The sequence below is a fragment of the Astatotilapia calliptera genome, chromosome 14, assembly GCF_900246225.1.
Source record: "Astatotilapia calliptera chromosome 14, fAstCal1.2, whole genome shotgun sequence".
Classification (NCBI taxonomy): domain Eukaryota; kingdom Metazoa; phylum Chordata; class Actinopteri; order Cichliformes; family Cichlidae; genus Astatotilapia; species Astatotilapia calliptera.
In genome coordinates, this window is record NC_039315.1 from 9,979,737 (window position 1) to 10,004,345 (window position 24,609).

The 24,609-nt window shown below is 42.9% G+C and overlaps 1 protein-coding gene across 11 annotated transcripts in view; it reads left to right on the forward strand.

Moving 5' to 3' along the window:
* robo2 (roundabout, axon guidance receptor, homolog 2 (Drosophila)) overlaps nucleotides 1-24,609 on the forward strand; it is a 260,488-nt gene that overhangs the window by 156,559 nt on the left and 79,320 nt on the right. Inside the window, exon 1 of one of the 11 annotated variants that reach the window (XM_026191424.1) lies at nucleotides 19,546-19,582. The exons of the other annotated variants lie outside the window; for them this stretch is intronic. The gene's annotated coding sequence lies outside the window, so the exon portion shown is untranslated. Of the gene's footprint in view, nucleotides 1-19,545; nucleotides 19,583-24,609 lie in introns of those variants that run through there. 11 annotated transcript variants of the gene reach the window in all.

Below are 24,609 nucleotides of genomic sequence, written 5' to 3' on the forward strand. Positions count from 1 at the left end.
GGTTTGTAGAGGAATGCAGATGTAGTGGTGAATGCAGAATTGATGCTCCATTGTTCACTGTGTGGAACTCGTCTATAATTTACAGGGTCTCCACCCCTCTATGTCACTAATGGATAGGGGTGTCTTCCTGGAGACTGAGGGGGTTGAAATAGGCTCTAGGATTGCCTCTTAAAGACCTCCATGGACAGAGCAGATAAAGAAAGCCCACTTCAATGTGTTGCATGCCTAGTGGATGCAGTGGGTTACCAAAGACACCGAGACAAATCTTGAATACATCGCTATGGTTTTGAGGTGGGACAGGTGGTAGATATTTGAGGGAGGGATGATGGAGGTACAGAGGGGAGGGGTGCACAATGCGGAGTGTACACAGATCATTACCATCTCCTATAGCTCTGGGGCTTGTCATGCTGAAGGCAGGCAGATTGAAAGAGCTAATGGGAGCTGGGGTGATGCTGTGTGAAGTAATTTAGTGCAGGAGGCGTGGTGGCTGAGAGAAAGGCAGGGGGAGACGGAGCCCCTAATCCTTCCCATAAAAAAGAGATATACCCTTTCACCTTAGCGTAAAATAGCACCTTTGATACATTTGGGACAGGTGCTCAGCTCCAAGAATGAGGGAGGCTACTGTGGCCCCTAGGCTACATTGGAGTGACTTTATACCAAGAGCTGCCTATCTTTCTCTGTGTAGCATCAACTCAAAAGAGGACTTTGTTGTTTGCTTGTTCAGAGCCTTGACACCAGATGTGTGTCACCCTCAGGATGAAGAACAGCTGCTGTGGGGTTGGAATGGTATGGCCTGGGTAAAAATAACTTGCATCTTTGCCTGTGAAGTTCAGTGGCTATATGCTGATAGTATGTGGATGCTGGTATGGCTTAACTGAACAGGCTGGACTAAAATTTGGGCTCAGTTAGATTTGTTAGGGATTTACTGAGCTAGCACATACAGCAAGCGATACAGTGACCAAAGCACTCAAATAGGTTAAATGTTACTATAAACTCATGCTGATTGACATTTGAATTTCTTTCTATTATTCATTTATTTGCTCTGCTCTTAGATGGACTAACCACACTCTTTACTTATTTATAAAGACAGAGAGAGAGACTGAGACATTTCTCTCCTGCTGGCAGAGGATCAAGTAACAGGGGTTCCATCCAGATAGCTTTAGGCAGAATGGTGTGATGAGAGGGCTTGATGAAATCATTGTTTGAATCTGAAGGACACAGAGGAAGCTGTCTGAAACAGATTCAATTTAATTTGAGCACTGGGATCAAAGGCAGGCCTCTGGGCTGCTCAGTATTTTTAGTGCTGCCTTTAAAATCATCAGTCATTTTCAATCCTGATTAACTTATGGAAATCGTACGATATTTTTGAGGTGTTAATTCTCATTAGATTATTGATAAGCTGATGATGACTGATGTATAAGCCATCGCTGTTGACTAAGGTTCCATTGATTTTCTGCTTTTTAATATACACCATGTCACGCGATTCTTTTTCCATTTAGTAAAAAGTTTTCGCAAGCCGTAGGCTCATGTGGTTTTATGTTTAGTAATGGTACCAGTGTGACAAAGCCTTTGCTGTAGTCACTCAGTGATTCATAAGAAATTGCTCTTTAGTCAAACACTGAGTAAAAGCTTTCCTGTTTTAAACACAATGTTCGAGGTATTGTATATAGTATTTTTTAAAAGGTCTATTGTTGTGTCTGACCTATTAAGACGTGGCCTGAGGACACAGTACTTTTCTTGGGAATGACTGCATGGCTTGGACAAAGCGGCTGATATAATCTCCACCATCTTCAGGAAGATCAGAGGTGTCATTGAATGTGTACCTGAAGCCAAATGATGTAGAAGTGTGTTAGCATTCATAAAAGAGAGTAAGCACACTTCAGTGCACCAGGATTAGCTCGTAGGTCCTTGTGGGCAGCCTGCTGTTTTCTGCATCATTTCCAGCCCGGGTGTTTTTAGAGAAAGATTAGGACAAGACCAGATTGTTGAGTAATTGGTGGAGGGAGGCCACAGCTCCCTATGATCCCATCACACCCGTCACACTTCACTGGCGTCCCCCCCGAGACCAGTCCCATACGGATAGCACGAGAGCCATACATGTAGATGTATGTGAATGTGCATTTGTATTCATGTGTGTTCTTGATCGTGTGTGTCCATAATGTTAGAGCACAATGGCACACCAAAGTGCAGATTGCAATATTTAAATAGTGTTTTAATGTTTTTGATGTTGGTCGAGCGATCTTGTGTCAGTGCTGGAAGTCTGTTAACCTGTGTTCCTGTCCCGAGGTTCATGCCTGGATATGCAATCTTTCCTCAGCTATATCCTATTGCCCCCTAAACCCTTTCCCCTTTTGATCTTAGACAGATAAATTCTGCCTGGCTGCCCCTCCGTCAGAGAAAACCCCAGTGGTGGGTTAGCCAAGGTCGTGTGGAAGGAGGGACAGAGAGAGGGGTAAGGGAAAAGGATAGAGCGCAAAGAGACAGAAATAAGCTCAAGGGAAAAAAAGGTGTTACAGAAAGTTTCGCCTGCCTTTTAAAAATATTGCATCATCAGCAGACATTAGTTTCATTACAGATTTAAAGTTAAGACTTTCTTTGCTAACAGTGAACAGGCTCAAATTCCTTGTTAAGCGGATCACACAGATTAGCAAGGATAATACTAATAATGGGCCAAGGGAGTATATACACTTACCGTATCTACTTCAGTTACCTTATCTGCGTTTCTTTTTTCCTCCCTTTTCCCGGCCTGCCTTACCTGCCAGCCCATATTGATTGTCCTTATGTATATTTGCTTAGTGGTTAAAAAGACGCTAAGGCCACTGTCATGCTATCATCCTGCTTTGCTCTGTATTTATTTATTTGGCAAGCTATCCTTTCTGATTCTGCTCATGTCTTCCCTCCGTCCCCGACTCTGTTCCTTTTGAAGTAGGTCATTTTATAGATAGGGAAATGTCATTCCCCTTTTTGCTCTGCCCCTCTGGTTCTCTCTGTCTCCCTCTGTCTATCTATGTTTGTAAGAAAAAAAGCCAACTGGTTTGAGATAGTGGAAGAGAAAGAGGCTGAAGCATAAAATATTATTGGAGAGCAATGCTACCATGTAGACAATGCATATATCACTGTGCAGTAGTCCTGGTGGTGAATGAGTGACTGTCAAGGCTCTGCTTCTCTGACAGGCCTGTTGACAGAGTCTACACACATGTGTGTATGTGCGTGTAAAACAGGGGGCAGCTTAGCTTTGTCACTCTCTCAGCACCCAGCCTTGTGGGTTGGACACATGGCCGCATGCCTGCAATTAGCAGCATACAGACACAAATATATTTTTATCTCCCATGTGCCTGTGTGTGGACACATGCATGCTTTGCTCCTGGCATCCAAGCCATTTGCGTGGATGCACAAAAGCACACAAATTCCTGTGTGTACTGGTAATAAGACATACACAGACAACTTAAACAACCTGGGCTGGCAGGCACGGCGATGCAGTTGTGCTTTGGGATGTGGTTGTATTTTGAATAAATACATTTGAGGAGTATTAGAAAATAGTGTTGAAATTCCACTTAGTTCCAGTGAGTCATTATATTTTATGTTAGGCATCCTATTTTCAACAGATTCTTATAAAGTCTCAAAAGTATTTTCTCTTTAGTTAAGTGTTATTTTCTGTTTTTTAACTAAAAAATACCCCTTTGAAAAATTTTGTTGTCGTTTTTTTTTTTTTGCAACAGATGCAGACATAGATTACCCTCTTATGTCTGTTGTTTATACCAGGAGCATTTGCACAGCTACAGGCAGACAGGAAGACACAATAGGTGTGAGGTTGGAGGTTTGACCCAACCACCAGCAGCTCCATGCCCCCTCCACCTCCCAACACCTGCCCCTCAAGTCCTCCACCATCCTGACTGACATCCCTCTATGGACCTGTACCCCCAGCAGCAATGGTCAATAAATCCCTACCTGATTCCACACTTCAAAAACAACCAGCCCCAGTCCATGCTCAAGCCAACAGCATCATGAATAACAATTAACACCCTCCAAAAACAGCAGTAACCTCCGATAACTCCAGTCTATCTAGCATCTGCGGTGCATTTGCATTAATGATTTCTCTCCCTCCCTTAGTCTCCCTCTCTGGGGCTTGTTCGCTTTGTTTCGCTGTGCCTTTTTGTGTATCTTTTTCCATTTTCTTTTTTTAAACAGTGTATATCGTAATTACAGCTTTAGATGGATAGCAGTGTTGTAGCTACACAAATGCAGTGATATGAGTTGTTGTTTGGAAAACTGCATCTTTTTTTTCCCACCTTTGCTTTGTGTCAAGAAAGACCGAGTAGTAAACAATTTTAAGTATTCCAGATTTTATGCAAATCCAGTCTGTTCCACAGCAGCGGGCGGCATCAGTTACAATGTGAACATAAAATACTTACACTGCGTTTCCAATGCACTGTTTAATTCTCAATCTTGTCTCTCCTCCATGCCACTCTTGCCTGGTGATTTCATCTTCCAAAATCTTCTCATTCAGGTAAGTCATTTAAAAAAAAAATCCAATTAAGTCATTTCAAATTTAATATTTACGTAAATGCTCTTAAAACTAATTGTATTTCATTCTTACTTATTTAAAAAAAGTCCTTACAATGTCATGAGGTTTCCTGTAAGCCACACTAAGCAGGTGTAGTTCTAGTAATGTTTCACCACACAAGCGTGGTATCAAACTCAGAAACACACACACACGGAGTATGTGAACATGCAGACACGCACGCCTCAGTCACACCAGCATCCATAACGGCTTTCTACATAAGCCACTAGAATTGTCTCAAGGGATCCGACTAAAATAACTGTGATATTCCTTTGAAGGCCCCTTTAGAGTACAAAGAAATGAACAATCAGCATGGAGTCTACATGTTGTGCTGTGAAATTGTCATGAATTAAAATGAACAAAAAGGGATTCATACTGGCTTTTCGGTGGAAACAAGAAACGTCTCCACTCCACACCTACTTCACTTTTTGTTTTAACAACTTTGCCAATCTATCTCTGATACCTGTTCTGTCCTCCTCTGTTTCCTCTTTTTCCATCACTCCTCCTGCCTGTAGCGTCTCATTTCTCTCCCCCATCCTCGTTTCCATATACATCTCCCTTTCTTAGTCTTTCTCCTCTCCTCCTCCTCCTCCCCTCCATCCTCGTCTCCATATGCTGTGTCTGGGCTTGTTTACATGGCTGGAGGAAAGGAAAGGAGAGGAGAGGGCTACTTTGAATTATACATGCAGCAACAGTGGTGCACCAATCCAGTTGGGACCCACCAGATGCTTGCCCTCCAGATTCACTGCTTTTGTCTCGGTTGCTTCTCTTTACATGCACTCTGTGTGTCTTCTGTTGTTTGTATTTTTATGTGTAGTCTTAGTAAACAATTTTAGAATAGTTGCAGCATTCAGAGTATGAGGACATCCGTTTTTGGACAAAAAGAACTGATGTCTTCATCACCTTTTGTTTGCTTTTCAGCCTTGCATAGGGCAGCGATTACAATATAATTGCATTTCCTGTCATATAACTCCACTTCTTCATGTTTATCATATGCATTAATCCAGTCTTTCTGCTTTGTCCCGGGGTTAGTGGCTCCCATTTCTCAGGTAAATGTGATTGGGGAACCCGTCACCCCACCTTCTCAGATGTGTCTGCAGCATGTGTGTATGTGCATGTGTGCCTATATGTGTGACAGGGAGATTTACATGCTCTAATGATGAGGGATCAGGGTGAGGACGGGGCCTGTCAGCACCCCTAATGAGAGAGGGCCTGCCTGTAGCCCGGGGCCAGGGTAAAGAATTGGAGGGGAATATGGGTAGAGGCTGGGGGTTGCACTTTGCAGTTGTGGGGGGTCCTAGGTGACAGGCTGGCATCTGTCTTCAGTGTCACTGCCCTCATCTGTAATTCAGAGCACCCTGTCCTGAATACCTCTGTACAGAAGTGATGTGCATACAAGAAGAGGTGTCTCCGCTCTGTTGAGGAGGACTACTGATTGGGGCTGTGTTAGACTCTGCAAGGGTTGAAGGCTTTTCACTCAGGCACACAGTGTCATCCTGCTGTTTCAACTCTGGTAAATGATGCTGCTTATTGATCCAGAATTCAGCTATAACAACCCCATGCTGAATTATTGAATTCAGACTGAAAAATATAAATGAATCAAATTAAGGATCTGGAGTTTGTTCTGCTCTTTATAATTTATTAACACTTACCACTCGTTATTGATTTCAATCAGATGCAGATCCACCGTTTGTAGATGAAGGGTGTTTTTCCTAAATTGTTTTCTAAAGAAGGCAAAATCCCAAAGATTATCCGAGTCTTATAGAAAGCCTCTAAAGATGCCCTGTAGGCCTGAATTGCCTCTCTAGACACACCCTCACCTGAGGGAATTTTCAGCTGCTCAGCTCTGCATTAGTGTGAGGTGCTGCTGTAACATCACACCTATGGTATTTCTCTACTTGAGCTACTTAAGCCAAATGTTTTCAAACCAAAAATGGCAAGACTGACCTCCCACAGGATTCTCTCCCCCAGATAAATCCATATCCACAAAGTGCAAATTCTCACTGTGTTTGTCTGCAGTGTATTTTAGATCAGATTATTACTTTCCAATCATTAATCATATCAGACTGATACTCTGATAGATGCTGATGCATTTGTTTTTCTTTTGTTATCACTTATAATCTCTTTAAGGCTGTCAAAATCACCCTAAAGTCTCTAATGGTATAGCTGACAACACATAGTGCATCAATGCAGGCCATTGACTTGACCTCTGACATCAGAATCGTCCTCAGGGCATGCCCTGGCTGTTTGGAGACCTCCCATGACACGCTGATGCTGTTCTGTGTCCACACGTGTTGGAGTGTGGCTCTGCTAAGTCCATTGATAATTCAGCTAATGAGTGTGACAGGATGACCAGGATTAACCCTCTTTAGCATCCCACTGTCTACCTGCCTATCTGGCTCTGCCTCACTGAGCTGTAGCAAAAAGATAATCAATAGCACAAGATCTGTCACACGGGAACCAAAAGAAGAGGTATTTTTAGGTAAAGAAAGTACATGTTTTCCTAACAAAAAATGACACACATGTATATATTGCCATGCTAGAGTTACAGTCTGCTCTATTGTTGTCCCATAGTTTGGTAAAAGACATAGCGGATAAGCATTAGAGGGCTTTTTGCAGAGAGCAGCCAGGGGTTGCCACATGCAGCAAGCAAGGCCCTGTTCAGGGACATGTTCTGTGCCTGGCTTTACCACATCAGTAGAGGAGTCCTTATTCAGCAGCCCTGCCTCCTCGCTCCTCTCCACCTCCTAACCCATAGACCAAACCCAGGCCCAGCCTCCACTGCTCTAATTATAACGGGAGCTCCACAATCTGTAATTTATAAGTCTAAAACACTGTAATTAACTACAGCTTTTATAGGGAGTCATAAATAATGCCAGACCTTTCTTTTTTTCATAAATCTGACTTCTCTACACTCTTCTTTTTGGCCTGCTCTGGGTTTGTTTCAAGGTAACACGGGGAGACCTAAAATAATTATTCCAGCCTCCTACATCATACAACCCTCTAAAATCCCACTCATGTAGACAGCCTTTTTTCTGTCTGGTATGGGGGATTTTGTGGGGTTACCCAACAACATTGAGTCAGAACATTTTGTCAAGTCCTGCCAGTTTTGGGATGGCTGACTCAGAGTTGGGGAGGTGGGGAGGGCAAGAAGCACAGCTTAATATGTGTTTGGTGTTCCTGGAAATGAAAGTGCGGTGAGGGATCCCTCTGAATGATCCTGATATACTTGTCTTAAGCATAGTGATGTAATTAATGACTCTAACAGAGTAAGACATAAAAGCACCAAGGACAGGAAAATGTTACCATATGGCTGAAGTGAAAGAGTTCTCTGTAACGCTCTGAGAAAAATATAGGATAGAATCACAACACATACAGTTTCCAGGTTGACAGTTAAGCAGCAGCTATAGCTTATGTGGTTGCAATACAGTCTGGTCTCTGTGCAGTTAAAAAACAAATCCCTGCTGCCCTCCCACAGCCGCCTTCTTATGGATGTTTTACTCAGGCAGCAGCAGATTTTCCAAGATAGTTGAGATAGTCAGATATGCAAGGGAGATGATGGTGCATATGGATGATGGTTCCTGCTGTAATCAGTCGCATTGTCTGACGGCTGTTTTCTTTCCCGCTTGTTTGGGTGGCTGGTGATTTATGTGGTGGTCTTTATATTCAGTCCTTAGGGAGGGACTGCCACCAAACAGGCTGGAACAGCTAGACTCAGCATTCGTCTCCTGTCACTACCAGCCTCCTTACTTGTTACTCAGACAACACAAAGCAGCCTACCCAGAGAAAAATGACCCCCACCCCACCCAAAACGAATAAAGAAGAAAAAATCTTTTAAAAGTTAACAAAAGTGAGATACATAGTGAGGCACAAACCAACAGCAAACAAAACAAAGTGTAACAAAGCAAAAGACTGAGGGGAGGCATGGAGGTGAAGTACGGGATAAAAAAATGGGCCACCCTGGGCACAAGGAAAGCTCTTAGCACCCACTCCCCAGGACTCAACAGACAATAGTCCATCTGCTGGAGACACACAGGCGCTTTCAGTCTGCAGAAAAGCCCCCTCGTTTGGATTCAGCCTCCGAGTATCTTCCACTCCCCTCCCTTTCGACCACCCAGACACTGCCGCCACCATCTCCCCACTCTTGCACATCGCACATATGCAGGAGATGATTATAGTCCTCCCTGTCTTACGGCCCTGCCTCCAGTTTTTTTAGTATCCACTAGAGACAGATCCTGCTGATAGTTCAAGGCAGACAGAGGCTCTGTTCTATTGCTGCTTAAACCCTTCTCTTTAGCAGACTATTCAGCTTGGAATCAATTAATCTCAAGCCTGCCTGGTAAAAAGCCTGCAGGTGGGATTTTAGTTGAAACCAGCATTCTGGGTTTTTTCCAAGAAAATTCACAGCAGAGAATTTAGTTTTAGGTGTTATGAAGCGCTAAATAGAATACTGATCAATTCCACAGTGTGTCTCAAGAGATTTTTTTTTAATCTTGTTTTTTTTTCCTCTTTACTTTTGAAGATGCATATAATGAATGTGCACACATATGCCTGTCTGCCTGGCAGTCTGTGATTCTGGCTGTTTATTTGGGCTTTTGTTTGAGCAGTTCTGTGGCTGGAACTGAGTGTAGTCCTCAGCGGAGTAGTTAGGCCTCCTGAGATGTGGCTCTGGGGTTTCCTGTGCTCCCTTGCTATGCCAGGGTCTTTAATGACAATATGGTGGCCCAGGCAGTGGCAGCTCCTCTGAGAGAGAGCGAGAGAGCGAGGGGAGGAGGTAAGGCACGGCAGGGGCTGATTAGCGAAGAAGCCAAAGATGTTTACGAGGCTTTACCGCTCACTGTTTTAACCCCTATCAGGCACTCTGTGGAGATTAGGCATGATTTTGACTCCACTAGAGAATATGCAGATTATCTTAGCTTAGGTTTCTCACCTTTAGTGATCCCTCACATGTTAAGAAATAATGTGATTTCAAAATTATTTTAATTTTAATTAGGCTGAACCATGCCGTTTCTTCCTAATTTACACTTGTCGTATTCAAAGCAGTACTCTATCCACTCTCGGTACAATCCATGAGGCTCCTAAGGAATCCCGGGATGTAGTGGCCTGGATTCCAAATGTTTTAGTGGGTTTACGAAAAGGGTTTTAGTCTTAATGTGGTTGGCAGCTTGCCACTGGTCCCGCACTGATTCGGTTGAGGATAACTAAAGTAATTGTGTGTATGTGTGTGTGCTTGTATGTTCTTGCGGCTGTTACAACCCGAAAGCTCTTGACGTGAAGTAGATTTTAATCCTCCCTCTAACTAAGCTGCCAGCTCTTGGGTATAATTTGAACCCATCCAATCTAAATCTCAGCGTGCCTCTTCACTAAGTGGTAGGTTGTGGACTGCAGCTTCTTTCTGTGCGTGGCAGCTTTTCCTCTGATGACATAATGTGCTGACCCGCCTTCTTGTGTTTTATGCAGTGGGCTGTTGGTTGTACAATCACATAATCCGGAAATAAGTAAGTGGCAGGGAGTGGGGATGTTCTCTTTAAAGCTTAGCTGTCTGCCTAGCAGTGATGAGAGGTTTCAGTGTGAGGATGAGGGGATCTCAGCATATCCCAGTGCTCTTACTCCTGCCGTAGCCACTTTTCAGGGACAGACTGAATGGGTGCTGGCAGGTCTCCCCCTGTTCCTACTTCGCACTAGTTCACCTCGTCTCTCTATGGCAACATACACCTGTGGGAGTAATAGGAGCTGCGTGCTGACTGCTAATATTGTGTTTACCAGAAAGCACAACAAGCTTCTTATCACTGCACTGTATGTTTTATATCTCAGATATAAATGCAAATGTATTCCTTATGGGGTCTAAATAATTCTCTACTCTTTTTATGAAATACCAACCAAACCCCGTAGTGCTTTGATGGATTTGTGTACTACGTTCAGTGATGCTGCAGAGTGGCTCCGTGTATAATAACCATAATCAAATCAGTGCCAGTAAATATGTCTCTTGAGCTGAGCAGGCTTGGCATTAATGTCAAAAGTGTTGAGATGTTGAAGAAACAGACTAGATGATTTATTTGCTGAGGAAATCGCTGTCACAGCAGCCCTGCTCTCAGCTCTTTCCCTAGTGCCCAGTGGGCCAATTAGACCAGCCTCTAATCCAAGGTACAACACCTAACTATGCCACCAGAGAGTAGAAGCATACACAACACAGATCAGCTGCTGTCATGCACATTTCAGTCACTCTCCTGTTTGCCTATTTTGCATTCTTATCCGCCTCCCTTCCATCTTAGTTCCTTCTCTCCACTTTCTCTCCCCTGTGGTATCTGCCACACTGTGGGCCAGTCAGGCAGGATGGCTGCTCGGCCAGTGCCGTATGGTCGCTGCCATGCTCAGGTGATTAGGCCTAATTATGAAGACATTTGTGCTACACTAATTAACGAGCCTGTTGTGTTTCCTCTCAACCTCTTCTCTCCTTCCCTCTTATGTCCCCGCTTAAGTTCAACCTGTGGTCTCTCACCTGCTCCGCAGCCTGACGTATGCCCTTGCACTGTAGCAGCAAACAGATTGTAATCTTCACACTGTGGCTACACTCCCCCGACCAGGTGTTGACAATTAATTTCACTTCACCTTCATCAAGAGCAACAATAAATCTGAAATGCTCTGACAGTCAATCAGCATGCACTGGCAGTGTGTCAGATATGACAGCACTGATGTTTGACTCTGTCTTGTCAGATGTACGTCTGTATGCTTTCATCCAGTGAACCGCCAGTGGTGCATGTACATTTACAAATAGACACTCAAACAGACAGGATTTCCATGTACACGTAAAAAAGAGGCCTGATCTTTTCAATCTAGCCCATAATGTATTAGAATATCCAAAAGAGGCTTCACAGAAAGATCTCAATGTTCTCTTGTTGCTGATGGCTTCCTTGACAGTGGCACTATTAGCAACTGGTGTCAGGCTAAGGGCAAATCTGGGCGGGGATGGATGGTCTCCGGGGAGAAAGCGAAGAGCTATATGGTGGCTAGGGACGAGGGGGATGGGTGTCATATTGCAAGTCATCAAACAAAGCAATGAGATTACTGCCAGTAACTGGTTTTAATATCAGAGCTAGGATATTGCCAGAATCTCCACTGTGGCAACTTAAAAATGTCAGACATGATTTAAAAGGTTATTCCAGTGCCCAATGGGGAGGAAGAGACAGTCTCTCCTTTTCCCTTTTACTCCTTTTCTTTGTCAGCTGTTAGATTTTTATCTGGTGTATTATCTCCACTTTAGCCATCTTGTCTAAATTCTGACAAGTGTACCAACAGTATTATTTCTCAAATGATTGATCTGGGAGAGAAAAAAAAAATCAAACCATTTTAGACTCATTTCATAAAAAAAATCAATGCATCTCCTGTTTCGCTCCAAAACAACTATTTCAACTGGAAGTCTCAAGAAAACTCAACAATATCCTGCATTGATCTCATTGTGTGGTCTTTGTAGTCTCATTTTGGCTCTTGTCGTGATACGAGCCTATTGTGTTCCCTATGAGACTGTGCTATGATCTAAATTCATAGGGAGCCCTCAGTCCTGTTGTCTCCCCATGTTGTTGCCGAGGGGGGCCCTGTTGGAACCAGCTTTTCCAGGGGCAAGCTTTTGATACTCACAGGAACCATTAGATGTCTTGTTCAAGCACATTAGTTCCAGTGTTGACTAGGGAAGACTCAAGAGGACGGGGTGGACTGAATCTTAATGTTGCGCTCCGGAAAACCTTAGTTTGGCTTGTATAACAGGTTTAACTTCCAAAGTTGTGGCTAAGGTCAAAAAGGCTTTAATAACAGTGTCTCAGCTGAGCTTTACATTGCTGTATAAGTCTGATATCTTGCCTAGACAATGTTTTATGAATGCTCATGCACCTGCTCTCTTCTTCCCCACTGCTCCCACACATCTAGGCCCCTCAGGGAGGAACAAAACTGATATTCTTGGCACCCCACCCCACCCTCACCCTTCCACCTATACTGCCAGCCACCCGTCAGTTTCCCTCTCATCGCTCATTTTTCTCCAGTTGGAAAGCAAACAGGATTTGGCAAAATACAAAAATAAAATTAAAACAAATTCATGCATGGTAACAAAACCTCCTGCCATTACGCTACCAGCTAACAATCATCATCTCTTTCTTTTCTTTATAATCAGAGGGTGTCGGGTTTGTTTTTTCTTCCTTAACCCATTTTAAAGAATGTCTCTTCTTTAACACCTGCATTCAGTGAGTAGTGTGCCTTGGCAGCTGTGCCAGGATGTTTTTCTTGTTTAAAGCTTGATTTAATGTCATCTTCTTAATGGAGAAGTGAATGATACGAGGAAGCTTTTTGCTTCCTCGGAGACACAAGTGTATATGTCTGTGATCTGAGCCAGCAAGCTGTACACTGCACTTTCTGCTCTTTTTGTCTCCCATCAGCAGGTTTGTGGTGTGGCAAGCTGAAGTGGTGTATGCTCATTTACAAATTTGTTTGCTTCATAAATCATTGGCTTTCTTCATGGTAGATGTACTATAGAAGGGAAACTGGCAGGGAGTGAAAAAGTGCTCTTTAAGCACCCCCAGCTGCTCAGCTGTCCTACTCATACACAAGTGAAGACTGAGGCAGTGCAAATTGAACCAATCCATCAAATAGGGCGCAATTTGTTTAACCTTCTGATTCAGATATTTAATGGCTTAGTTATTCCATGTAGGAAAAAGGCCGCATATACTGTTCAGTCAACTTAAATAGTTACAGAAATGAATACAGGTACACAGATGCACATTGCATGCACGCACACATTTCGACTAATGCAGCACCATTAAAGGGAATAGAAAAGTGCTCCAGAGAAGAGTGCTAGACGAGAACCAAAGAGAATAGAGGAGAAGATAGTATGCAAAGAAATTGAGAAAAAAACGGTGTAGGAATAATAAAACACTTTCTCTGGCAGGCATCCAGGCAGAGTGTGAGGGCAGGGTTCAGATAAAAAGAGGAATAGGAGACTTGGAAGTAAGCCAGTCAGATTTCACAGTTTTTTACTCCCCCTTCTCCACCCCCCCATTTATTGTCAGTGCCAAGATCTTTTGCCAGAAAGTAATGGAAACTCCCTTGTAGCTGGCGTTCAAATTGTGGAAGAGAAGAGCAGGTCTGCTGAAAGGCCATTTTTGATTCTCTTACATGTTCAGTATATATATGGTTTCCTGCAATAATCAAAGGAGATTCTCCACCATACCCTAAAAACCCTTTGACCAACTTGTTTTTAATGCATGACTCATACTTTAACTGCCCACTTTAGATGTCACCAAGCCCATCCTGTCTCAGTATAACTCAAAGTGACCCAGCAGATTTTAAGATAGGGTTTCTATGCTTTTCACCACATGTAGCCATTTTAAGTCTTAATGCCAAAAAGAATCCAAGGGAAGTGAGCATTGAGCAGGAAGGTCCCCAGTTTTTTGAGTGGGAAAGAAAATAGGCAATATTCAGCAGCAATCGCTGAGATAGAGACTTTCACTCCCAGCTGTGGAAGCTTTTTTTCTATAAAAAAAAACAGCAACAGACTGGGCAGCTTCCATGTGTGAATGTGAAAGTGTGAATGTGCAGCAGAGAGGTCCTGCAAAACAGCACGCTCAGTTGACCTTCCCCGTGTTAATAAAGGATTGAGAGGGGAAAAAATAGTGCATCATGCTTTTCATAACATACACCATTAACATGTAGAGAATTCATGTTGTGAAAATTGCAACCTGCTTGTGTGGTTGACATAATGCCCCCAGAATGACACAATTAAACCCTAACAAGCATGCCCTTGACACCCTGTCTTTTGCCCTCACAGCCTACTTCCAGAGCCCAGAGGTTTGTCTGAGCACCAAGAGGAAAACGCTGACATTGTGGGCTGCTGCTGTTGCTCGTTATAGCAACCTACATCTCAGAGCTGTCAGGAGCTCGCTCATGGTGACACGGGGAAATTGGACTGACTGATTTCTGGAGGGCATTCCCCCCTGCTATGCTCTGACCTGAAATACGAGAGAAAGTGCACTAGTCAGTGGACCATCACCTGCCTTGAGATACAATGGCAATTGTACCTTAACTAAAAGCAGCAGTAGCCAGTATTTGGATTTCAAAGTTTGTTTAAGAAAGAATCATACGGCTAAGCAGTTTTCCCCCTTTGCATTCTCTTCCATTGAGGCTGAAGTGAGAGGATTCTTGAGAGCAAGGGGTATTGAGCAAGACTCACCAGTGGAAAGAATTTATCAGCGATTAGTAGGAGATTGAATGAACTAATCCTTGGGAGCTACTTCAAGACTTCTCAGTCCCCTTTCCTTGGGGATAGAGTCCTGTCTCCACTAATGTGTTACAATCCACATAAACACACATGCTCCCACACACACACAAGAGCTCTTATTAACGGAAATACAAAAGGAAAAGGTGCCATCTTTAAACTCAGCTTTACAATGATGAAAACGTATTCAGATAAACTCATGTTCACGCACATTCACACAATGAATCACACACACTTATGCACTAGCCACAAAATCCTTTCTCCACCACCTGCTAACCCACATCCATAATGTTTTCCTCTCCCCTGCAGCTCATCAGGGATTAGGGAAATTGCCTGGAATGAAAGAAATATGTTCTTTGATGGCCCCCTTTTCATGCATATGGTGGCACAAGACGCAGCTGGAGGTTCTTTCAGGAGCCAAAGAAAAGGTTCAGCTGTGGAAAAGCCAAACAGTGAACGATGAGGCGTCGTGTCCCGCTTCCTCTGTGTTTAAAGATGGGCATTTATAGCTTGTGTTTTCAGTAGCAGTGAATTTACCCACTATTTATATTCTGTAGGGTAGTAATAGTATGGATTATGCATCAGTTGTCTGCTGGTGAAGCTGTGCCATGCTCCTTCAGCAGATGTTAAGTGAATTGGGACATCCTGTAACCACAGTTTTACATTGGTCTAATCTAATTGGCCTCCCAGCCTTCCGAGCTGCTGGAAAATTTTGCTGCGGTGTTGCATGATGCCGTTTACTTTTCACAAAGCGCACATGGCTTCCCCCTCAATTGCACCACATGTAGGCACCTCAGCTCATAACCAACTGGATGCCAGCGGCCTGATGGTGAGGGTAGAGGTAATGACCCCCTGTTCATGCGTGGGTGGGGCTGAGAGGGCAGACAGGAGTGTAGTTGCCTATAATTTACCCAGTGTGACTACATGTTGAGGGTTTCATCTGTACTTGATGGTCTACGAAAGCCGTGCATCCTGTTGGGGGCGTTGAAGGCAGGGGAGTTAATTGACTGGTTTTAGCAAGGACTGCCGTTCTACACACAGAAGTTCAGGTTTATCACTGCAGGAGCATAAAGCATAAGACCTTTATCAGAGGTGTGTGAGGAGCATGTTTGTAACTGAACCTCACAGTCCCCTGAAAAGGATAATTACACAAAGAAATGTAAGTTTTATTTTTTAAGATGATATGCATGTATGTATACTGCCATGGCACATTTATTTCCACTGTGATTCTGCAAGAGTCAGCTTTAGCTTACATCAAGTTACTGTACTAACATTGTGCTGTGGAGTGATATACATTCAAAAAACTACAGAGAGCCTGCTCTCACCCTTTTCTTAAGGAGTTCATGCTATCATAAATTTAATCTGATGCTGTAAGTAAAAGCAGAGAAGAGTACACAGATTGACCAAGTTAAGGTCATCGTGTAAAATTACAGAAATTGATCTATCAGCTTAACCGGTTATGGGTCAAATTCAGTAATATTTGTCCTCAAGTAATTGCTTTTGGGATTACCTTGACTACATATGTGGGTTCAACTGATGAAATATATTTCCTGCTTTTTAGATGTAATTACCAATCAGGTTTCCTTGTGTTTCATTTCAAACTGTTCTTTGCTCTCCTCTCTGTGCCTCCCTTTCTGTGTTTTTCACTTAAGGATAAACATACCACTTTGTGTGTCTTTCTGTGGGAACAACTTCGATTTTGGCTTTGTTTTAACCACAGCAGAGAGGCTTTGATCATTTTGAGATGGACTCTTATTTTAGGACTTGTCTGTTAATGATCAGCACAGCAGCAGATGTGTACAGCACATGCACAAAGAGTGGGGAGAAAGACGCAAGCTGCATGTGTGCAAATACCTTTGTTTTCCCTGTTGGTCCTTTTCTTCATTGTGGAAATTATACAATCGCAGTGGCTCTGTACCCTACAGTGGGGCTGTTTCTTTGCCCCCTCCCTAAAATGAAGGGAAAGCAAGGCTGAATTTGAAATGGACTCCCAGCTTGGGACTCAGGACTTTGTCCAAGAACCACAAGCAAACCGGAGTTACTCCTCTGTGGTCAGCCCAGCCTTGTAGCATCCTGGCACAGACCAGTGGCACAGAAATAACAGCAAAGAAAAGGGAAGTCATTATGGGGCTGTGTTACTGTTCACGTTGAATTATTATGATAGTGTCCAAAATAAACATGCACACCACAGTCCGTTGGTTTATGAGAAAAGGGAAAAATAATCAAAATTGAAAATTGAATGTAATTATAAAAAAGTGGCATCGTGTTTCCTTTGAAGTCTGTCATTTTCTAATTTTGTTTTAATTTCACTCTTTCATCCAGTTGGCACTAGGTCCCTGCATTTCTTGATATGATGATGGAGTGCTGATTATAGAAATGAAATGTGTGGAAGAGAGCTATTACAAGACTTTGACTTAATGGATCTCTGAAGCAATCAGAGAAGAAATGTTATGTAGAGTTTAGCACAGGAGTGCCATCCACATGTCCAGTAAATCATGCCCCAGTTCTGCCTTTTATTCTGAACTTCAGTCTAAGTGGCAGAGGCATAATCCATCAGTAACAGAGAAGCCAAATCCACACCCTACTGTGCTAATGGAGGGATTGTATCTTCTTAGTCCCACAGGGAAGTTGTGCCATATACCTTCCCATTGTGAGGCTAATCTCTGGTTTATGGGCCAGAGAATATCTTTGCAACCACAACAACTACTTTCCAAAATCTCTCTCACAAACCACACAAGGTCATATCTCAAGCAATTAACCGAGTTCAGCCAACACATAAGCTGCCTTCTCCCAGGCATTGAGAAGCGAAAAGCCAGCACTTGCATGGGGTCCTGGGATGGTGACTGCCCTGGGGGCTATTGGAATTGATTGGCTATCCTTACTTAGGAATGACCGAGCTTCTCTAAGCGCTTAGCATTCTGACCTAAGAAAGATGAGGTTAGTGTCCTCTTGGCAATTTCCACACAAATCCACTTCACTTTACTCCGCTGCAGCACTTGACTTCAGTTCACAGGTTCTATTCACTTTAGTTCTCTGTGCTCTGAGAGAGAGAAGATGCATGAAATGAGATTAAGTTGGTGGCTCTCCCTTTTCGTCTATCCTACCCCTCTTTTTGTTGTGGCGTGCCATAATACCCACCTCAGGGTCACAGCAGCAGAGAGCAGTTTGAAGGTAAATAACTATGGAGGGTAATGAAGTAGATGAATAATAAACGTGGGAGTGTGCCATGTGGTGCCAGGATTCAGGGGCAGCCAGGATCAGTGGGTTGTATGAATGCGGGCCCTGGGGTCATAGTCCACACACTTGGGTAGGTGCCAGGCAGCAAGATCACAGCAACAACAGGAACATCTGGATGTTCCTATATTACAGTCAGCATAGATCTTTATCTTCTAGGAGCATATCTTGATCTTCTGCTTAAATATAGTCTCCAAATTAGTGAGGATCAGGTTGGAGTTTGAATCTGTTGACTTTCAAGATTGCATTTACATGGTTTTGGGCATGATAATCATGACAATCACAGCATCTTCATTTCTTCTAGGCAATATAAACCAAAGCTTTCAGCATTTCAAAATCTATTTTATCATCTTTTAGTCAAGTAAATGTGACCCAATGTAGTCATTTTATACTCATGCTGCATTGTGGTGTGTCATTTGATGTTAGAGCTATCTGCTCTTTCCTTAGAGATACAGATGCAGTGCTTTCATCTATGAATTATCTACTCAATGATTGTCTGTGACATTTTTAGGCCATTGACAGCTGTCTAAATTTTGAACTTTAAAACCTCAGTGCAAATCTTTCTTGCCCTTTCTTTTTTACTTGATTTGAGATTTTTGAGTTGTTTTGAAGTTCACACAAAGAAGAGATATAAATCTTTTTTTATTTATGTGATAATGTGGTAAAGAATCCACATGCTGATCCTTGAGCGGCTGGAAAATAACAGCAATATCTAAGCATTTTGTTCTTAGGGGGGCAAAATGTATACACTCTACTAGCTTCCAGCTGGATCATATCTCACAAACACTATCAGCATCATTGGAGCACATCATTTATATGAAAATTCCTGCAGAATGTGGGTATTAGGTAAAATGCAATCCCTGTAAATGTATGGTGGAAGTGTGGAAGATGTCTTTGACAGCCATAAAATATAGAATAAATAGTTGTCTCTGGATAGGTCAAAGGCACAGTACATGCTTATTATTGGGTTTGGTTAAAAAAATCCAATAAATTCACACAGCCTGACTATCACTCCATGGACACAACATCTTTCAGGCCCACATCCAATACACAGCCCCTTTTTCTTTAGCCTGAAAAAGGATGTCAGTTCACGGGAATTTAAATTGTTTTTCTCGGCCTGAGACAATGAAATGATAACGGATAATGGTGATCCACGAGGCATAAAGAGGGAAAAAAGAAGAAAATGGTCAAGGTTGAGAGAGTAAATTTCCTGGGGTCAGAGGTCTAGGGATTAGCAGATGTTAGAAGGAAAGCTGGGAGTATGGGGTGATACAGCCATGGTGGTGGGGAGACGAAGGGGGCAGAGAATATGATAGTGGCCTCAGACATGATCCAGTAGTAACCCGAGGTCACCATTACTTCCTCTTAGACCTACATGAAATGCATTGCTTTCTTTCTTACTGGATGTTACTGTTGCTTTCTATTTGCTTCAAACTAACCAGTTCTTTTCTTTCTTTTTTTTTCCATGTCTGCTCCTTGACCACCCCTTTGTCTTCTGCTGCATCCTGAACTAACTGTACACTCCACAGGTGAGTGAAAATAATTTAACTGAATTAAAATAGACATACTAATTAACAATACAGCCACTGAACTATCAACAACATACACAAAACCAAAACAAAATTAATTAACTGGTAGATGTATAGATCACACCTAGTGAAAGCCTGAGAAGAGCATTTACTAGATTAAGAACTAATGCCATAAAGAGGATTTTCACCATATGATCTTGCTCCTCATTTGACACACTCTAGCAAGGATCCTATGCAATCCTCTAAATCTGAGCTGTTAGTATTTGTTCTGAAGACCCGTCTGTGTGTGTTTAACCCAGCTGGGATCCCACTGAGTGCTGCTGAAGAGAAAATAAAATCGAGAAAATCGGCTTAATTGGCTTAAATTAAAACAGCACAGGAGAAATTGGAGCGGATGTGGTGTGAGGTTATCTGGAACGATGCACTTGTACAAATATGTGTGCGTATGTGTGGGAGGGCACCGCAGCACATTGTAAGTACTGCCTCAGTTCCTTCCTCTGGGTTGCTTGGCACCAGATGGCCTCCCTGAGCGAGGAGCAGCTGAGGAGTCTGACGAGCCCTCACGAGGCCATGTGCAGAGATGTGAAAGAGGCTCCACCTTTCTTACATGTAGCTCTGTTGGAAGGGGTGAAGGTATATGGGCCTTTGGAGACCCGTTAAACTTTCATCTGCAGTCGTCCTCCCACTCTACAGCTGGTTCAGCCCACATCCGTGGTCCCAGATAGGCCACGGCCAGGGTCACAACCTCTCTACAGCCATAAAATATACATCACTCCCACTGAAGGAGTTCCTCCAGTCCATTTTCCCATCCCATTATTCTTGACACGGTTTTCTTTGTACGCAAAATGATCAGGAACAAACTTGTTCCTCTTGATATATTCGTCCTTGTCTGGCTTTGTTCCACCTCTGTTCATTTACAGTGTGAATTCACTCCCACTTTTGCCAGAGAGCAAATGAAGGTCTTCGCTGTCGTTTCCACATGTTGAGTGTCACACTCTGTTTCCCTCTGTATCTCAGTTTCTTAACAGCAAATAGCATTTCTCCTAGCCTGGTGTTATCTCCTCACTCCTCACTGTTGAGGGAGAAAGGGAAGTGATCCAGACTGGCTTGATCTGGTTGAACTTCTCCCTGATAGCAGCAAGTCAGGGCATCCTGGGATAATGTAATTCTCTCTGTACACTATTAGAAACATTGAGAAATAAAGGGAGCTCTTTGTGGGGGGGGGTTGCAGTCCTCGAGGTTGACTGATTTACCTTGCATGCCGTTATTACCATGTCTGTGAACTTCACTGGCGTAGGTTGTTCAGCACAGGTGGTTCTAGTCACCAGGCAGCAGTGGAGCATATACTGTATGAAGTGTCTCAATGCAGAACAGCATGCTGGCAGTTAACTGATAAAACTACAGCAGTGTGGTGGTAGAGCTGATGAGTCAGGAGACGTTTCTTCTTCAGCTGAAGTTCAATCTGCAAAAAAAACAAACAAAAAAAAAAACAATAAAAGTGAAAAGTCTAGCAACTATGCTTGACTGCATTCATGTACAACGAACGTGGGGTGGGGGGGATTTATGAAGTCTGGACTTGTTCTTACTTCACCCCAGAGGCTCATGATGACATAACCAGAGCAAGTGAGAAAAAGAGAGAGGAAATGACCATCTATAAACACAGCATGTTTCATCTGTTATGTTTTGTTTATTGGAGAAGGCAGAAGAAGTTGTCTGAAGAACATTTTTAACAGCCGTCTTCACATTTCTGGTCAGGTTGACATGCTGTATCGAAGCTATCCGAGTCTGCCAGCAGGGATTCGTTCAGACTGAATCCTTTGGGTGTGTGTGTCTGTCTGGGTGTGTGAGTGTGTATAGACTTCTATAATATGTGAACAAATTAATATGGATTTATATTAGGTTAATATTGAGGTTTATTGGTCCTAAATTTGACTTGTGTGTATAAATCATAGTTATGCCACACATATATACACACTGAGTAAGTGTGTTACACTGCAGCTGCCCTCACTTACACTCAAAACCAAAGAAAAATTAATGGGTTTTTCACCAGCTATGGCTGACCATGTAAACCTTTTCTGCTGCTACTATTATTAGTAATATAATAATGACATTTACATATTAATATATTTACACCTTTTCCATCTAAATGTGTAGTTAAGTTAATTGGTGACATATTCAGATCTGCACTGAATATGTATTTGCAAACCAATATATCATATACATATATGTGTTTTTATGTTTTTTTTCTCTGTATCTATTATTGTACAATCTACTGTATAATATAAAGCGCCTTGAGGCGACTGTTGTTGTGATTTGGTGCTATATAAATAAAATTGAATTGAATTGAATATTACCATGCATTATGTTTATGTAGCACACAGGAGCAAGAAGGCAAGAGATTGAGTGTCAGCTAGTCGCTTCTCATTTTTGTATTGCTCTTCTGTGTTACACTGCACTCCTTATTGCTTGAAAAAAAGCTTCCTGTTAAGAAGATAGAAGGCAGCTCAACCATATGCTTGTTTGTTATTTCTGCCAACTTATGCCAGCTTTTACTGTTTGAATAAAAGTTGATAGAAGTAAATTGGAACTCCTGGGGTTCCCTTGTCTGTTTCCTGTAGCTCTGATTCCTCATCCGTCTCTGACGGATTGAGAGGGCAGGAAAGAGTCTTAGATGTGAACAGGTTTTCTCACCACAGCCAAGTTGCACTATGTGAACTGTGTGCGAGTGAACCCTGTCGAGACTGGACAGAGCAGGACTCTGTTGGAATGAGACCTGAGGATGACTTGTGCGTCACTGTTGGCTTATTTCCTCTCCCTTTACTGTTTAAAAGCCACAGACTTAGTGATGAGGCATGCTGAAACACACGATGTGGGGAGTAACATTCCTGACATTGTTGCCTCAGCCAGTCAGAGGTAATTGTTTATTTGAATATTCTGGTGCAAGACTGCTTCAGCATGTCAGCTGCTCAGAAACAAATTGATGAGCAGCGCTGTTGTGAGAAATTGGCTGATGAATGGAGCTGCAAGTCCCAGGGTGCAGAACTTGGCAGAAAAACCTACAGTTCATATGCCACAGTTGTATATACAGACTGCGTTTTTCTGTTACATGAACCCAAACTTCGTACTGACTCTACATACTTCCACACTTTGTTTACAGAGTTTAACCTGCAGGGTAAGGAAAGCACACAGAGAGTAATCAGCAAAATAGTCCGAATAAACACCAGAGACCTTGAATTGCCACATTTCTGTAATAGCTAACTACGCTACACCTGGGGAGAGTTGCCCACTGGTCTTTCCTTTGCTCTGACGGTCATGTACACATAGGGCGTCAGTGTCTGGCAAGGATCACATCAAAGACTGTTTACCCATCCAATAGTCAATGCAGACTGGGTGATGTTTATTTGGCCCTGGGCTCTCGTTCAGTTAATAGGCAGGGCTGCACTCTTGATGAATTATCAAAAAGAAAGTGCCACATTCCTCCTCTGATGGCACTTTGAAAGTGTTATAGCTTTTTTATTGCCTTCCTCCCTTAATGAGTAGAAGGGAGCCCAATTACCAGCAGAGGCCATCAGGTTTCATCTCCGTAACACATTTCAACCGGAGAGTATTATTATTGTTCATTAGGTTAGGGCCAGAATCTGCGTAGCTAATGAGAAAGCTCAGTAGCCAAGAACCCTCCTGTACACCAGCAAGACCACAATTCTATTAATCATAACATATTGCCTAATACTGCCTTGAGAAAGAAGCATAATCATCAATTATTATGTCCCTTTTCTTCTTCTTTTAAAGACGCATCATAGTAAGCCACACTGTGAGGAGTGTTTGTTTAAAGAGCAACTCTCAGAAGGAGTTGAGTCCAGTTGAGTACTGTTGAAAGAGACCTCTTTGTGTTTGTTGGCAGTGAGAGGAGATTGGGACTGTAGGAGGCCTGCCAACACTGCTGTTTAAGTACATACAACGTTACTGGGTTACTCCAGAGGGGGTGGGCGTAGACTCGGCAGGCTTGGATTAGCATGGGGCCAGAGAGCGGCAGCTGGGTGTTTCTGGTGGCACAGGATGGGGGTAGGCATGCGTTTATGTGTGTCCCTGAGAGGGAAGCATCGGGGAAGACGGTGAAAGAGAGAGCATAGAGAGAGCATGCACAGCCGCCGCTCAACCATTTTCTTCGCGACATTTACTCCTTTTCCTTTTGGGGCCATTTCTCTTTTATAGTCTGTGGCATAAACAGGGAACTGCTTCCCTGAGTGTAAGAGGGCTTCAGGTGAAAAACAGAAGCTATTGCCTCCATCATCATCCCCAGTGACTCACCTCATCTTCCAGTCTACCAGTCCCAAGTTCCCAATGTCTAATTAGCTCACCGGCACAGAACACAGGCAAAGTAATTGCGCTCAGTGTGGAAACTCAGCCCGTAGCAACCTGGCGTGTGTACACACAAGACTGCTCAAATAACGTGGTGCTGTGGCAGGCGGCCACCGCAATCTTCTCTCCTTTATTTATTCACTTACTCATCCATTGAGTCACTTAGCCCTGCTTGCCATCCTCGCTGTGACGCTTAATCAGATTTACCACGCAGTTAAGACTGTTTCAGTCTTCATGTTGTTCTCTGTGGCTTTACTGCGTTTTTATTTGAACCTGTCAATCGTTCTCGCCTCTCCTCATACTTTCTTGTTGCCACAGGTCTTTTTTTCTACTGTTTTCTTCTTGAGGACTTTTTTATGATAATCTTATAATCTGAGTCAAACATTCAGCTCTCTTTGATCCATTAGATACTCGAGAAAACTTTCTCACTTGATTGTTATACTATGTTTAGAAAGACTGCAGTTTGAGTCACTGAACGGAGGACCCTGGAGGTTGTCAGCCCTTTAAGCAAGGCTCAAAAAGTGAAATCCTATTTCGTACTGGCATGGGTTCACACGAATATTAGCAGATATTTATACAACTCTTTCAGTGTTATCACACAACCTTTTAGGGATTACAAAGAGTGGAAGTGAAGTGTACTTAGGAAATTGCATTGTGGCTTTGACTGT